General features: G+C 36.2%; 2 pseudogenes; one reads left to right on the forward strand and one right to left on the reverse strand.

Annotated features, from left to right (window-relative positions):
• Window positions 1–592: 592 nt before the first annotated feature.
• LOC124990172 (protein C19orf12 homolog) lies at window positions 593–805 on the forward strand (annotated as a pseudogene).
• A 5,998-nt stretch (window positions 806–6,803) lies between these two features.
• LOC124991497 (STE20/SPS1-related proline-alanine-rich protein kinase-like) lies at window positions 6,804–15,921 on the reverse strand (annotated as a pseudogene).
• Window positions 15,922–16,373: the final 452 nt, after the last annotated feature.

Consider the following 16,373-nt stretch of genomic DNA (forward strand, 5'->3'; position numbering starts at 1 on the left):
AGGCTGGGGATATGGTTCAGTGTTAAGTACCCCTGGGTTCAGGTCCCAGTACAAAAATAATAAATGTGCTTATCAGAATGGTATAAAAATGAACAAAGGTAAAAATCAAAATCAACTGTATGAAATAAGAGATTTTTGACTTTTGAAAATTTTTCAAAAGAAAGATGATGTTTATTTACTACTCAAATTTAAAAAATAATTAAATTTGATTTAATAAGATTGAATTATTCTTTCCCTTTCAATATATCTTTTCGTTCAGGAGTAGTTATATATTTTATTTTACCTCAAATTAGAATGTACCACATAGAATCAGTTAAGCATAACAAATATCCAATTTGCTCTTAAATAATTCCTTTACCTGGGGTCTATGTGGCGGCCTGGGGAAGCCTCTGGTGAGTGGGCCAGTCCTGAGCTGGGTGTTGTCCTGGTCCGGGCCGGGCAGGGCAGGGAGGATGATGTGGGGCCCCAGGGGCCCTGGGCTCCAGCAGATGTCAGTCCCTCAAGGACGCGCAATGGCCCCTGACCTCAGAGGCATGTGTGGCAGGCCCTCCTCACCGCCAGGGGTGCTGATGGAGGTCTATTAGGTGCCTGGATGACAAGTGGACAGTTTAAGCCAATTCCACAGATCTTAATAGAGCTGCCTCCGCTGAACAGCAGAAGCTCTTTAATGAAGCCACTGCCAGTGTCTGGCACTTGGATTGGACAGACCTGTGCAACTGACTACTCTAGTTATGGGCAGCTAATGGCGATGCTGGTGAACTATGTCACCAAAGAGCTGAGGGCTGAAGTTCAGTACGATGACTAGGCTGCTCTTCCTGGGAAGTGGGGGTTATGCTTCAAATGACTCTGACTGTCCAAAGGTAACTGAGGAGTCTGGGGGAAGCCCAGTGAATCCCCCTGAGAAATCTGCATATCATCAGTAAATTACCTTACACTGGAGTGGAAGGTCCTCCTGCATAGACCAGTCATGGCCAGCAGTTATTTATGAAGAGTCGTGTTTCATGCTCATGTGTGTTGATGTGCACTGGCAGCACTTCTTAACTGTGAAACTGGAAAGAGCAAAGGCTTAGCATTGCAGGACTTGGCTTTTGGGAATCGGAAGAGGTTACTGTGCTCAGCTAATTTTCTAAGTATACTTCTTCCTTCTCCTCACCTTGTGAAGATGGCTTCTCTTCCAGATGCCTGTTGCAGGACTGGACCCCCAGGATTCAGGGTTTCACTCAGAGCTGGTCTATGCCACAATCATGTTTATCTCATGGGTACACCCTTTCTGCCCAGTGACTTCTCAGTGGCCTCACAGGGGTGGTTGTTGTTGAGTAAAGTCTCAAATGCCAAGCAGGCTGGGGTCCGTCTCCCACTAGCTGCACACCTCACTCTCTGCTCCCTAGTATCTTGTTTCTCATCTGAAAACTTATGGTAGTTCCTGATTTTGGCATTTTAAATGAAATATTTCAGTACAAAGTATTGCTCTGAGGTAGTGGGATCCTATCCCATCTGTAACAAATGTTTCCACCCTAAAGATCCCCCTAATATTGTATTCACTTTGCCTTCAGAAATACTTGACAAATCACACTAAATTATTTTTCTTAAAAAAAATTCCTTTCCCTAAGTTCTTTTATTTGGGGGCGGGGAGTGGATATTGGGGCACAGAGGCACATCCGCAGTCCTATTTTATATTTTAATTAGAGACAAAGTCTCACTGGGTTGCTGAGCATCTTGCTTTAGCTGAGGCTGGCTTTGAACTCATTATCCTCCTGTCTCAGCCTCCGTAGCCACTGGGATTACATGCATGTGCCACTGGGTCCAGTCTAAGCTCTTATTCTACAATTAAATCATTGTTCATTAGCCTTTATAACACAAATTTAAAATCTTTCTCCATTTTATCACCTAGTCCACAAAATACCATTTTACTCTTCGGTTATCTATTAAAGTTTATCATAAATAATATACATTTGACTATAAGAAAGCTATCAAAGATCGTGGTCTAATGCCAAGACTCACTGAAAAAGAAATGCAATAAAATGTTTCAAAGTTAATGCAGTGAAGTAGACCATGCAACTGAGTTAGAAATTATTTTAAATTGTATTCCTACTAGGATGTAGAAGATCATTATGTTACTATATGAAAGATAAAAATTTTAAACAATTCAGCAAATAATTACAATTTTAGCAAATAACTAGTTAATTACAGTTTGAGTACATACTTATGTATTTAAATAACCATATTTAAATTAAATTATTTTACAAATTTTGTTTCAAACTTTTTTCTGGTAAAAAGTAGAATACATAGAATTCTCTCAAATTGTTCAAGAACATGAAAAATGATTACTTAAATTTATAATTATAACAGTTAGGGAAAGAAAAGAACTCTTAGGCTTGGTTCACATCAAATAATCTAAAACATTGATGACATGTCCCTTTGGTATTTGTCTAGAAAAAATTTTACTGTATTTCCATATATTCAATTCTATTGGTTTATCTTTATTTTAGTTATAATAAAATATAATCATCAAAAATATGTAAAATTTGTTTTACTAATGCACAGTATATTTACTTAATATTATTTTATATAATAATTCTACTCATAAAATGGCCTCCTTTAATGCATACTATTTTGGGTATGTGGAACTTGAAATATAAAGGAATAGCTTTTATTTTATTCAATAATGTTTATGAAATACCTGTGAAGGATACTTTAAAAATTATTTTCTCTGGAATATTGTATTTACTATGTATATAAAGTTTTGTTATCCTTGACTATATTACAGTGAGTCAGTGTTATATAAATAGGGACTTCAAATTTTGTCTTCCCCCACATTACAAAAAGACAAAACAAAAATTATTCCTAAAATAGTCTAGATTGGTATACACTATGCAAAGTGAATTATCATATGAATATATGAAATTAAATCTATTGTATTTATATAAATCTCACTAAAAGTGGTTATTTCCATGTATACAACTTGATTTTATTGTAGTTATATGTGACATAAGGTTACTTAAGCTATTCAGGAATTAAAATGCAAACATTCTTATTTATTATGAAATGATAAAAAATTTATTACTGAATACCATAAAATGTACAAAATATACTGTATATATTTTATAATTTACCATAAATTGGTTTATAAAATCCAATGTGAGTTTAGAAGTTAACCTACATGTCTTTTGACCTCTGATAATTAGAAATGTTTGATTTTTGAATGATTTATTTAATTATAAGGAATGAAAATTTAAGAAAAGCTGTATACATAAGGTTGTGCTTTCTCTTTAAGTTTTTCTGGTAGTATTACATGCATTAAATACTTAGCACTGTGATTACAACTAAGGATATTCATTAATTTAGACAACCTGCAATTCTAATTCTAAAGTTTACAAAATGATCTTAGGAATGTTTCTTAATCCTCTTTTGCTCATTTTATTCATCTTTAAATTCATGGGATTTATGAAAACTAATACTTGTTGAGCATTCATGTGTTTCCAATTGCTGTTGCAAAAATTTTTACTTACTTATTAGATTCAAATAAAGCCTGAGACTGAAGAAAGAATCCCATGCTTTAAACTATTTCTATCTTCCAGGACCTGGGGCTTCTGATCATCTCTTACACTAGGAGAACCAGAATGAGGCTTCACTTTGCACGATTCCAAATTTGCTTTCTATCATGTATTCTCTTGAATCTTCTAAAATCTTTCAAGTTTGAAAATCCCTTGTGATTTCATTGAGTTAACCTGGCTGTTCTAGGGTGATCTATTTATCATCTGACTGAAACCTTAATTCTCCCTACAACCTTAATTTCCTCTGCTCATATAACATTGAATTCCTCTAATTTTGGGGATTAGGATGGGAACATCTTTGAAAGGGTAATGATTTTATACCTCCCACAAATGCAAATGATTCAGGCACTGTTCTATATCTTTTATGTATTACATTTAGTTTAACTTAATTTATAAATTCATATAAATTTTATTGGGCAAAATTCACATATTTCAGAGTATAATTATGTATTTCATATCCACAGGAACGTATTTGCTTGCTACTATTATTATTTCCACTTTACAGAATATTCAACTGAATAGTAATATTAATAATGGATGTCTCAGAGTAAACACAACTATTACTTGAAAATGCTGTCAGGATTTAATAAACTGACCTTTGCAAAATTGTTAAATGGTGTTTATTCAGTATATTTTAATTATTAACACTGCATTATCTTGCTTTTACTATTATTATTCCATGTTCCCTATGTTACTCTTCTCAAATACGAATATTCTGTCAGAGAAGTGAAGAATTGTACTCCAATTGTGTACAAGAAATCAAAATGCATTCTGCTATCATGTGTAAACTAAATATAACAAACAATGAAAAGGTCAAATCATGTTTACAATCTATCCCTCCTGAATCAATCTGAAGTTTAAATGGACATAAAGAGTGTTAAGTTATTAAAATTTAAAATAATAAAGAAAATTAGAGCAACAACACTTTTACAACTGGAAATGAAAAAAAAAGTCATAAGTGACTTAGTAAAGCAAAAATAATTAGACTTTAAACCATCAAGAGGGAAATTTCACATACAAAGTAATCGTGACACTTAAAATCACTTAAAGAGTCAAGAACTTAAATGAATAGATTCTTTTAAAAGTGTAGATGCTGTTGGTTCAAAAATGAAGACTATTGGTTTAAAAATATATATCACATAATTAAAATCTTAGAACATTATTTATCCAACCAGTTTACTCTGTGGAGCTGTTGAAACAGATTTTGAACATTAGAATATTGGCATTTGGATACCGGTCTTAGACAATTTGGGCTGCTACAACAAAACACCATATTCTAAATAGTTTACAAACAGTAGAAATTCAGTTTCTTACATTTCTGAGACTGGGTAGACCAAGATCCAGGTACCAGAATGTCCAGACTTTGTTGAGGGAAAGTTTCCTGATTTCCAGGGCCTTCTCACTGGGTCCTACATGGTGGAAGAGTTCCAAGTGTGCACTTGTAAGCCTGTGCTGGGAACACAGAAATCCTATAGGCGACATAATCACTTCCGACCCCCTTCTAATACCAACACCCTGTGGGTTAGGATCTCGACAAGTGAATTTTAGGTAGACACAAACATCAAGACCATTAACAGTATTTCACCCAGCAAGACCTATTTTCTAAGGAGAGTTTTCCTCCCACAGTGACAGTGTGCAGCAGCTTAGATCTATTACTAGACCTGGAAACTTTCTCTTTGCTTACCCAGAAATGAATGAGAATCATGTCCATACCACCAGCTCTATGAAGACACGTGGCTATAAATCACTGATAAAAATTAAAGGAAGTACAGGATCATCATATAATAAGATGTTCTAGATCACACATTGCTCTTCCATAGATCAGATTATTTATCAGAGATCACATATATTCTTCCTTATTTGCCTTTTTTCACTCCAGTGCAAGTTTCTTCCTAAGAGAACAAACATCTCTCAGTAAGTACAAAGTATCTGTCCTATTTCAGACTATGCTTCTATGATATCTCATCAATAATTTTTTTGTTGTGCAATACAATTTCATTTTTCTTTTATCTTTGAGGAATCACTGTGTAAACAATAAAATGGAATGGAAAATGACTCTAATACACCTTAACAATTATGACAAGTCAATTATTAAAATACCTTTCTTTATTGCTAATATATATTTGCTTTTTAAAGTAAATTAAAGAGTGACTGTATCTGGGATTAATTAGGAAAGAACCATAGTGACATCCTGGGAGCTCACCTCCCTGAAACTTTAGATGCCAACTGTGAAAATCCTTAGGTATACTAGTTTCAGAATATATAGTCTAGCACAAGGCTACTTGGGTTAAAAGTATTTATTCTTGAAACTTAACAGGAATTTATCTATTAGTCATTGCACAAATCCCTTTCTTATTTATTTTCACTCCAACTATGTTTTTTCAGAATTTCAAGTAAACAGACTCTGGGATTTTCAAGTTTATTACTTTTAGAATAACAAATCCTATCTCTTAAAGAGATCCAAATCATAGAGGGGTATAGAGTTAGCAACCTAACAGAATAGCAACACATTTATAGCATTCTAACTGTTTTAATGAAGCAGATCTTCCATATGCCACCGGATGTAGAAGAAATTTTAGATCTGAAATTGTTCCCAGGGATATCAGCCTCAGGCACATTCTTCATGTGAAAGTTTGCAAGCACCTTTCTTTCCAAAGAGACAATCAGATTGTGGATTGCTTTTTAGGCAAAAAGAATAAGCATCCTAGTTCATAATTCAGTCATTTCATAAATTAAAATTTATAAATATTATAAGGAGATACCTGAAATTTTTGCTTAAATAACAAGAGATCAACTGCAAGAAGCATAAAATCAAAACCTTTTTTCTTATAGCTAATATGTGTAATGCATAAATATATAAAAAATAAAATACACAGTTTTAAAACTAGAATTAGTAAACCTCTTTATAAGAATATTAACATCTAAGTACAACATAAAAGGAGCAGTATTGTTAGATGTACAATTGAATTATAACAGAAATAACAACAATGAAAGGAGAAATAGGTTTCTGATAGAAAATTCATTTTGTTGCCAGTAAATAGGACCACATGAGTATATTTCAGATTATTTTCTTTTATTGGCTATCTAAACTGCATGCTAAGAATATTAAAGAGCTCTTGGAAAAATCAGGATCTGGCAGCTCTAGCATTAGCTCATTTTTATACAATGGATGGCTAGATAAGAAAACAATTTGGAGTGTTGAAATTGTTTTAAAAATAATTTTATTCCATTTCATTGAAGTCAGTCTCTTCAATCTTCTGATTTTGCTAGGGCTGGGAATGGGGGTTGTGTGGAAATGGACAGGGAGTGGGTATGGAGGGGGGCACAACAGATCAGCGTAATAGCAACAGCCAATATCAGTTGAGAAAACCCAATCAATTTCACTTCATCAGAAATCTCTGACCCATAACAGCCAAAAGTCAACATAAATGTCAATATTTTAAAGCTTTGGGATCATTTTCAATCTTTTGTAAGTTAGCAGCCACTATGACTACATGATGACCATAAACCTGGTCAACAGGGAAGAGCTCCTGAGATACACCATCTGCTGTATCTCTTCCTGGAATAAACTCAAATTCTATATCATTAAGTTTCTTGCTGAGGTTTCTCAATCTTAAGATGAGGTTTGTGGTGTAAGAAGCTTCTCTGTTGTCTTCACTCACATTGGGTTGGCCCTGAGAATCATGCATAGAGAAGGACTGTATTTGCTCTGGGCTGCTGGTGGTGTTCACTGAGATCTCTAGATTTTCTTCTTTACTCTTTGTAACTTTTCCTGAGAAGCAGCTGCTTTCCTCTCTTCACTTTTCTCATCCATTTCCTCATCACTCCACTCCCAGTCCCTTTCTTTGTGTTTCTGGACGTGACTGCTTGACCCTGGAACTCCTCTTTGGGCTATCTGGCCATTCTGGTAAGCAGTTTCTTAATCAGGTATTCTCTGTTCTTGGTTTTCTGGAAGTAGTTGCATTTAAAAGATCTGCTGCTGTGAGTCTTTTGGAAGAATACTTTTGAAAACATGGTGAAAGTAATTTTCTAACAGACATGCCATATTTTTTCATCATTTATCTTCTCTTTAGGTTTCTTAACTGGGTGGGTCATTTTCCAGAGTCCATATTAACATGTGCATAGGAAGGTATTTTTGATAAGATGCTGTTCCTGTTGCTATTTCAATGGACAATATTCCAAAAGTCCACATGTCAGCCTTGCAGTCATGGGCTCTCACCAGTTCCACAACTTCAAATGCCATCCAACATGGGGTGCAAACAGTGCTTTTCTTACTGTATTGCTTATAACATCACCCCTGTTGCTAAGAATGCACTTACCCCCAAATCTGCAATTTCTACAAAACCAACCTCAACCCGAAGAATATTACCAGCTTTCAAATCTCTATGAATCTGACCATTTCTGTGTAGATAGCCTAAGCCTCCCCAAACCTCTTTAGGCAGTTGCAATTACTGCCTCTTCCACTCCTTTCTTGTGCTCTCCTCAGTTGACAATGTATTTGATGATGTCTAAAACTGAGCCTCCACTTAGCAATTTCATGACCAAGCCAAATTCAACTTTTACCACAAATGAGTTGTAATAGGTCACTACATTGGGATGGCTGCACTGACTCATGACATGAATTTGTTTTAATTGTTCATACATTCTGGTCTGGAATTTTTCCAGGTTGATACACTTTATTGTTACATGTTCTTGCCTAGATTTGCATAGAGAAGCCTGAACCACAGTAGTAGTTCCATTGCAGGTAACCTCTTGCAGCTCATATGCATCCGTGCAGATGTGCCAGTCCAAGGCCTGGGAAGCTGGGGCAGGGACAGGTGCCCCTATTGCAGCTTCCAGGATGCACCGGCCAGAGGGCAATCTTCCACTTGAATCTTCCCTTGCCTCACCACCAACACCTCTCCACTAGTGAACACCCTCCCTGCTCCTGCTGTTAAAGAATTATTGATAATTCTACTTAATACATGCAACAAAATTCCATGAGCTAAAGAGTGAGAAAACAGGTCACTCTCAGTTCTAAGAAAGATGGTTATTAGGTTTCAGTGCAAAAGTTAAGATATTGGAAGTTTTCTTTGTAGAGGAAATAATCAATTCAAGAAAAAGGAGCTATAAATGTTGAGCACTGCTGTTATTTCATCAGAAGGGAAAAAGTCACCTTAGTAATGTCCACTAATTAAAACATACTGCTGCTCCACTTGCATTCCAATAAAATTTGTAATACTACTCTAAAATATTTGCTGGAAATAGCTTGCATTAAAACAGAACAAAATAAAACCAAGCAGAAAAGAAAAGCAATTTCAAAGATACTAAGACCATGCAATAAGAAATGGAAAAATATAAATATATTAATATCCCAACAGATGTTTTAAAACATCACATGGTTTTTATCACACAGAAAACTATGTTTGTATAATAGATATTTCGGATTAAAAAACCTAGTAGCCAAAAAGGAAAACTTAACTAAAGGTGTATTTCTTAAAGTAAAGTAACTAATGCAATAGAAGCCAAAAAATGATAGATACTTATTTCTCATATTTATGGTCTCACACAGGTGCCTCCACAATGTAGTTAGCTTTATTTTATACACTAAATTAAATATAGGTAAGCTATCATAAAGTTTTGTGCTGAGGAGTTTAGAGTTGTATATTTACAAATCTGTCTGTTAAATTCTCTATGCACTCTTTCTGAAGAGTTAATATTTGATGAAGTAAAGAGAAGGAAGAAGAGTGATTTATTCAGGATAATAGCCAACACTAGGATGGGCATGTGAACCTGTCTCTATAGAATGTACAAAAAAGGGATGGCACCAAAAAAAGCCAACACTAATTGGCTTGAATAAATTATTATGGTGGAATAGGTAGATGTGTGTATACATGAATACTATATCAACTTATGTAAATTTTACAACAAAATACATAAATATAAGAATGCACATATGATTATACCATGCATAAAATATGAAGTGAATGTTATATTGTAAATGTATATGTGAAAGCTAAATAAATACTAATATAAATATTTAAATCTGAAAAAATATAATGTATTCAATATACCACTACATTTTATATTTTATAGTGTTACAAATTTATATGTAAGTTCCTATTGAACTCTATAAAATAAAATTAGATATGTACCAAATCTCTAATTTTCTTGAAAAGCTGAAATTTATGAAAGTTTATAAGAACATAGTTGGAAATACTATCATTCAATATAATGAGAAAATTCATAGAAATTTCACAAGAACTACGCATAACCAAAATACCATTCCACTTTATTCAAATAATGATTTAAAAGGAGATAATTATAATGCTAATAACAATATTAAATAACATACACAAAGATATGTTTATGATTTGGATTTACTTTAGACTCCACAAACTCCCCAAAATAAACCTAAGCCTTAGAGAACTTATTGAGAAATATTCTAAGCCCTTTGGCTAAGATGAATTCTTGATTTTCTTTTCTTTCTCTCTCTTTATCTCTGTGTTCTATCACATCCTCTACTGCCTATAATACACCTGCCTGAGTATTAGAGTTATTCCATATTTACATGTCTTAAAGAGACAGAGATCTCTCTGACCATGATGCAGTACACTCTGTATGTAAATCCATAAATTGCAAACAAGGACATAGAAGATTACACTGTGGAATCATAATAAACTCACTTTATACAACAAACCTATGTCACATTGACAGAAGAAATTTGCATACTATGATGGCACCACATGAAATTCAAGAAACATCCATCCCAGCAGATGAGCAAATCTTACCATAGCAACACAAGCAATATAGACAAACAAGGTAATGTGTCATCTTCTAAAATTTATAGTTCCATACTATCATTCCAAAATACCAATGTGGATGAAAGGCCAGACAAAGAATTCAAAGGACGATTAAAAAAAAACTTAGTGAAATCTGAGAGAATACAAATAAAGAATTCAGAGACTTAAGGAAAAAGATACAGAATATAAATGAGAAATCAAATAAAGAGAAAATTCAGGGGAAAAGAACCAAACAGAAATCTTAGAATTGAAACACTCAATAACTTTGTTAGATAAAAGCTCAGTTGAATACCAAAATACTAGACTAGATCAAAAGGAAGAGAGAATATTTGAATTCAAAGATGATTTTGCCAAAATATTATATTCAGACAAATAAATAAAAAGAAGAAACCTCCAAAACACCATTAAAATATCAAACATTCATATAATTGGCATACCAGAAGATGAAAAGCTACATTCAGAGTGCATAGGAAAAATATAAATTGAAATAAGAGCCATAAATTTCTCAAATATTAGGAAAGACCTGGACATTCATGTTTCAGGGATATTTAGAGCCCCAATATAGAAATAATCAGAGATGAACAACTAAATGACATGTTATAGGTAAATTGTCAAAAATGCAGAAGAAAAGAATATTAAATTTGCAAAAGAAGGTGAGTCATGCTACAATAAATGAAAACCCATTAGACAAACAACAGATTTTACAGCCAAATCTCTAAAGGTCATAAGGGCATGAAATAATGTGCTTCAAGTCCTGAAAGAAAATAACTGTCAAAGAACATTAATATAAGAGCAAGGTTATCATTCAGAATTGAATAATAATCAAACATGTCAAGATAAGCATAAACAGCGGGAATTCATAATCACCAGGACAGCATTATAGATGATATTTAGGAGAACCCTATCTAAACTCAAGAGAAATAAAGACAATCATAATCATGAGACTATGTGAAAGAATAAATCACAAAAGGTAGCCTGCTGAAGAGATATAGGAAGGAATCAAATATTTATGTAGTAGGCCATCAAACTTAGAAAGGTATAAAAGAAGAATAAATGAACAATGGATATTCAAAACAACCAGAAGAAAATCACTGAAATGGCAGGAACAGACACATACATTTTAATAATAATTCTGAAATGAAATAGTCTTAATTCTCTGATTAAACAACAGGCTGACTAAATACATGAAAACATAAATAAGACTTAACAGTGTGCTACATATAAGAAACTTATCTAAAATGCAGACAGACTGAAAGTGAAAAGACGGAAAAAGTATTAAAAGTAAATGGAATTCTAAAACATGGATAGCAGTAATTATATTCCACAAAACAGACTTTTAAACAAGATCTGTGAAACAAATAATTTCACTATATATTGATCAAGTGACGAATACATCAAGAAGCTATAACAATTACACATGTAAATGTCCTGAAATTTGGAACCCCCAATTTCATAAAATGAATAGTACTGTACATAAAGGGTGATATAGGCCTTGATATAGGAATGATGAATAACTTTAATACCACACTCTCACCAACAGATAGAAAATCCAGACAAAAATCAATGAATAAACAATAGTTATATTAATAACATCAAGTGGATTTCTCAAATGTCCACAGAATATTCCATCAACCTTATGCAGATTACACATTCTTTTCATCAACACGTGGAACTTTTTCCAAAATCTACCACATAAATTCCACAAGTACTTCTTTACAAGTTTTTTGAATTTAAATAATTTACTACATCTTATCTCATCGCAAATGGAATAACACTAGACATCAACAAGAGAAAATGCAGAAATTATACAAATACATGGAAATTTAGTAACACATTATTTAAAGAACAGTGGTCATTGAAAAAACCAGTGGGGAAATTTAAAGTTCATTTGAATTAAATGAAAATGGAAACAAAGCACACTTCAATCTGTGAGATATACCTAAAGTAGCCTAAAAGAAACAATTTACAGAATGAAAGATTACATTAAAAGAGTAGAGAGTTCTTACATAAATACCCTCATGATATGCACCTAAAATTCTTACTAAAAAAACAGATCAAACTCCCAAATTAATGGGAATAAATGGAAAGGCTCAGAGTATAAATGAGTAGTGACTAAATGAACAATACAAGTGATTAGTAAAACTGAGAGTTGGTCCTTTGAAAAGATGAACAAATGGCCTTAGCGAAAGAGCTCAAAGAAAAGGTGAAAACTCAACTAAATTAAAGATGGAGAAGACGACATTAGAACAGACATGAATGAAATTTAAAAGATCACTAAGAAATATTTTGAAAGACTATATGCCAATAAATTTTAAAATCTTAAAAAATAGGCAAATTTTGGAGACAAAACCACTGAAATTGAAATAAAAGGACACAGAAAATCTTATACATCAGTAATAAGTTATAATATTGAAATAGGAATAGAAAGACTGATCAAGAAAATCCAAGTTCAGTTAGATTTACTGCTGAATTTGAACAGATTTTTTGGGGAAAAAAAGCACTAATTCTCAAACTATTGTATAAAATTGAAAGGAAAGGATCACTTTCCAACTCATTTTATGAAGACAATATCATGTGGTACTAAATCTGACAAGGTCACGACAATAAAGAAGACTAAAGACCAGTATCTTTCATGAAAATGAATTAACTGAGGATGAGAAAAACCTTTGCAATGAATATTACAAAACACTGAAGAAATGATCCAAAGAAAACACTTCAAGGTAGAAAGACCTCAAATGTTCATGGATTGGTATAATTAATATTGTTAAAATGGTTACACTACCCAAATTAATCTACAGATTCAGTTTAGTCATTGAAATGCCAATACAAATGTTCATAACGGTTTTATTTATAATAGCAAAACCCAGAAAAGAATCAGGTGTTTTTAAAAGATAAATTATAAGGCAAATTGTGATACCTTCATTTTATGGATAATATTAAAAAGAAACACTCCATCGATACATATTCATCAGTGGAATTATATTTTTTTTAAAAATTAAAACTCAAAAGCTTATATACTGTATAATTCCAATGATGTAACATTTTGAGATGGAAACATTTTGGAAATAGAAAACAGGTTATTGATAATTGGAGTTTGAGTGCAAAGGGAGCTAGGAGGGAGGTGATTGAGGTTATAAAACGACAGCAAAAGGGATTCTTGTGGTGAAACTGCTCAGTATGGTATCTATAGTAGTAGCACAACAAAGACAAGTGGTAAACAAAACTACATTTACACATTTACATAGACATGTTTACAAATGTGTGCTGTTAAAATTAAGGAAACTAAGTATATTTTGTCAAAGTCAGTAACTTAGTTGTGACATTATTCCATAATTCTGTGTAATGTTCTCTTTTTAAAGAATTTAACATTTATTTATTCATTTTCTATGTGGTACTGAAGATCCAACCCAGTTTCTCACCCATGCTAGGTAAGCACTCTACCACTGAGCTACAATCCTCTGCTGCCAGGGCAACTGCCACAAGCTGCACCTGGACCTCATCAAGGAGATGTGGCAGTTCTTCCTGACGGTGGCCTATGCCTGCTGCACCATTCCCACCTACCACAGTGGCCAAATTGGCTTCAAGCTATGAAGCAAAACCCAGAGCACCAATTTCCAGGAGTGCTGGCAGTGGCTGATACAGACATAAGTGAAGCATATGAAGCTGAAATACTACAACACGGATGTGAACCTTGCAGCCTTTGTGCTGCCTGAATTTGCCCACAAGGCCCTGAACAAAGTGTGCTGAACCCAGGTGACACTGCAATGCCACCCAGGATCTCGGACTAGACTGGGAAGATTCTGGCATGCCCAGGACCCACCAGGCCTGGACCAGATCCCCTATCAGCTTACACCCACCAACCAAGTGTTCCAGGGCCCAGAATGCTGTCTGGCCTGCCCTACTGGGCAGGCTCTGTGCATCCTTCTTTCTGGCATTGAGCCCTGAGTCTATACAAGTTCTATACAGCACTGCCTCTCTACCCTTTCTTGCCACTTAGCAAACGTGTATTTATAAAAACAATAAAACGTTTTAAGGTGAGTGAAGGGTATACAGGCAGGGTTACAAACACACACACACACTCAACCCAGGAGCTCCACCAGCCTGAAGCTTGGTGCCTTGGATCCCACATTGAACAGAGAAAATCAAAGCCAAAGTAAGCTGGGTGGGGTGACTGTGCTCTCTTTTCATCCAACTCTTGCCCTATTCATGTCACATTACAGGAACTCAGTCCCAATCTCAGTCCTGGAGCTCCAACTCTGCAGCAGACCACCTTCCAGAGGTTCCAGTCCCACCCCAGCCCCAAACTGACAGAAGAACATCTTTCATTTCCTCCATAGTTCCTTCTTTTAACTCCTCTAGCAAAAATATTTCCTACTAGAGTCAAAAATATTTCACTCTTTAGTAAGGCAATAAGCCAATAAACCAGATCATCCACTACTGCAACTGGCTTTGCTAAATCCTGGGTGGCAAGTGCAGTCCTCATCTGACAGTTGAACTACAGGTGGCTGCCCCATGCTGGTCCTCCTTGCCTCTCCAAAACGCTGGGGTAGTGTGGGTCACCATCGATTGGTATTCTCAGCGTTCAGAAAGCTGCTGTCCTTAGGCTCTCAAGTCCCTATCTGAAGCTGCACTTCAGTTCAACTCGTCTTCCCAGAAGCGCTGCTGCCACCTTTGGGGACCCAGGAAGAGCATGGGATCCAGGATGGCACAGACTTGACCCTTGGTATGCGCTCCCAGCGCCAAGAGAGCCCCACCCACGGGCAGCTGTGTCATATGCTGCCTCTGGCAGCGGCTATGGCATCTGCCCAAATGGCAGCGCTCTTCACTGGGAAGAGCTGCCCCCACGACACTGGTTCCCCTGCATGCGCTGATCCTTTCTGTTCATGCTTCCCCCGCCCACATTCTACCCTCTTCCTTTTTTCCTCTAGTCCTTCTGTTTCCTTTATTTTGTATTCCATTTTTAAAAAGGGGACTAAAGATACTCTAAGTGTTAGGAAGGCCTTCCCACCCCAAGAACTCTTCCTCTACCTGGTGGTGGTGGTCCTGGCTTCTGCTGGCCCGCTCCTCCTCTCCTTCCTCCTCTCCTTCCTCCTTCCCCTCCTCCTCCTAGCGCTGGTAGCACAGGTGTAACGCACAAACGGCCTGTTTTCAGACCCACACCTGCCTCGCTTCTGAGCATGACCAGCTGCTCTGCTGACCCTTGATTTCCTGCCTCCCACGTGCCTGCTGGGCTGGGTTTTCTGCCTGGCAGGGAAGGGCGAATGCCAGCTGGGGTCACCAGCATTAGGAGAAGAGGCTGTGTGTGGACAGGCGTGGCACCAGGGCCAGGGAAAGCCCTCAGAGGCGGAGGACGGTGGCCTAGGGCCACCGCCTTTGGTGCTGAATGAAGCATCCTGACGCCCTGGGAGGCCAGGCCCGGTGTCCTCGGCCGGCTTATCTGGGGAAGTGGGGGGGACTCACCCTTGCTTCTCGGAAGTTGGAGTCGGCTCCTTGGCGGTCCTGAAGTTGTCCAGGAGAATGATCTTCTGGGTGCTGGGCGCGAGCTCTAGAGCGACGTCCGCTGGGTGGAACCAAGAGCCACGCATGCAGAGGAGTGAGAGGTGGAGTTCGCGGGCAAGCGCTCTGCTGGGATGGACGAAGGGGTGGGCCAGAGGCCGCAGCGGCTTCTCAGGCTTGGCCCGGGGACAACTCGCTGTCCCTGCCCGCTTCAGTGAAGGCTGTCCCTGAGGTCCCTGAGACGCCTTCCTGTCCAGAAGGGCCCCCCTTCCACCGAGGGGCACTCCCGCCCTGGGCCCTTGGGGTTGTTCGCCACCCAGCAGGGTGTCACCTATATATATATCTGTTGTATTTATATCTGTTTTATATATATACATATATACATCAGATAAAGCTGAATCAGAGGAACTTTTATCTTTCCGTGGTAACAAGAAGGAAAAAAAAATGAGTTTTTCCTAACTTACATATACATAAAGTTTAAAATAGAAAAGAAATGAAAATGAAGTGAAATAAATTAGAAGAGAATGTTTAGTATGCAAAA

The sequence above is a fragment of the Sciurus carolinensis genome, chromosome 8 (genome assembly GCF_902686445.1).
Source record: "Sciurus carolinensis chromosome 8, mSciCar1.2, whole genome shotgun sequence".
NCBI lineage: Eukaryota > Metazoa > Chordata > Mammalia > Rodentia > Sciuridae > Sciurus > Sciurus carolinensis.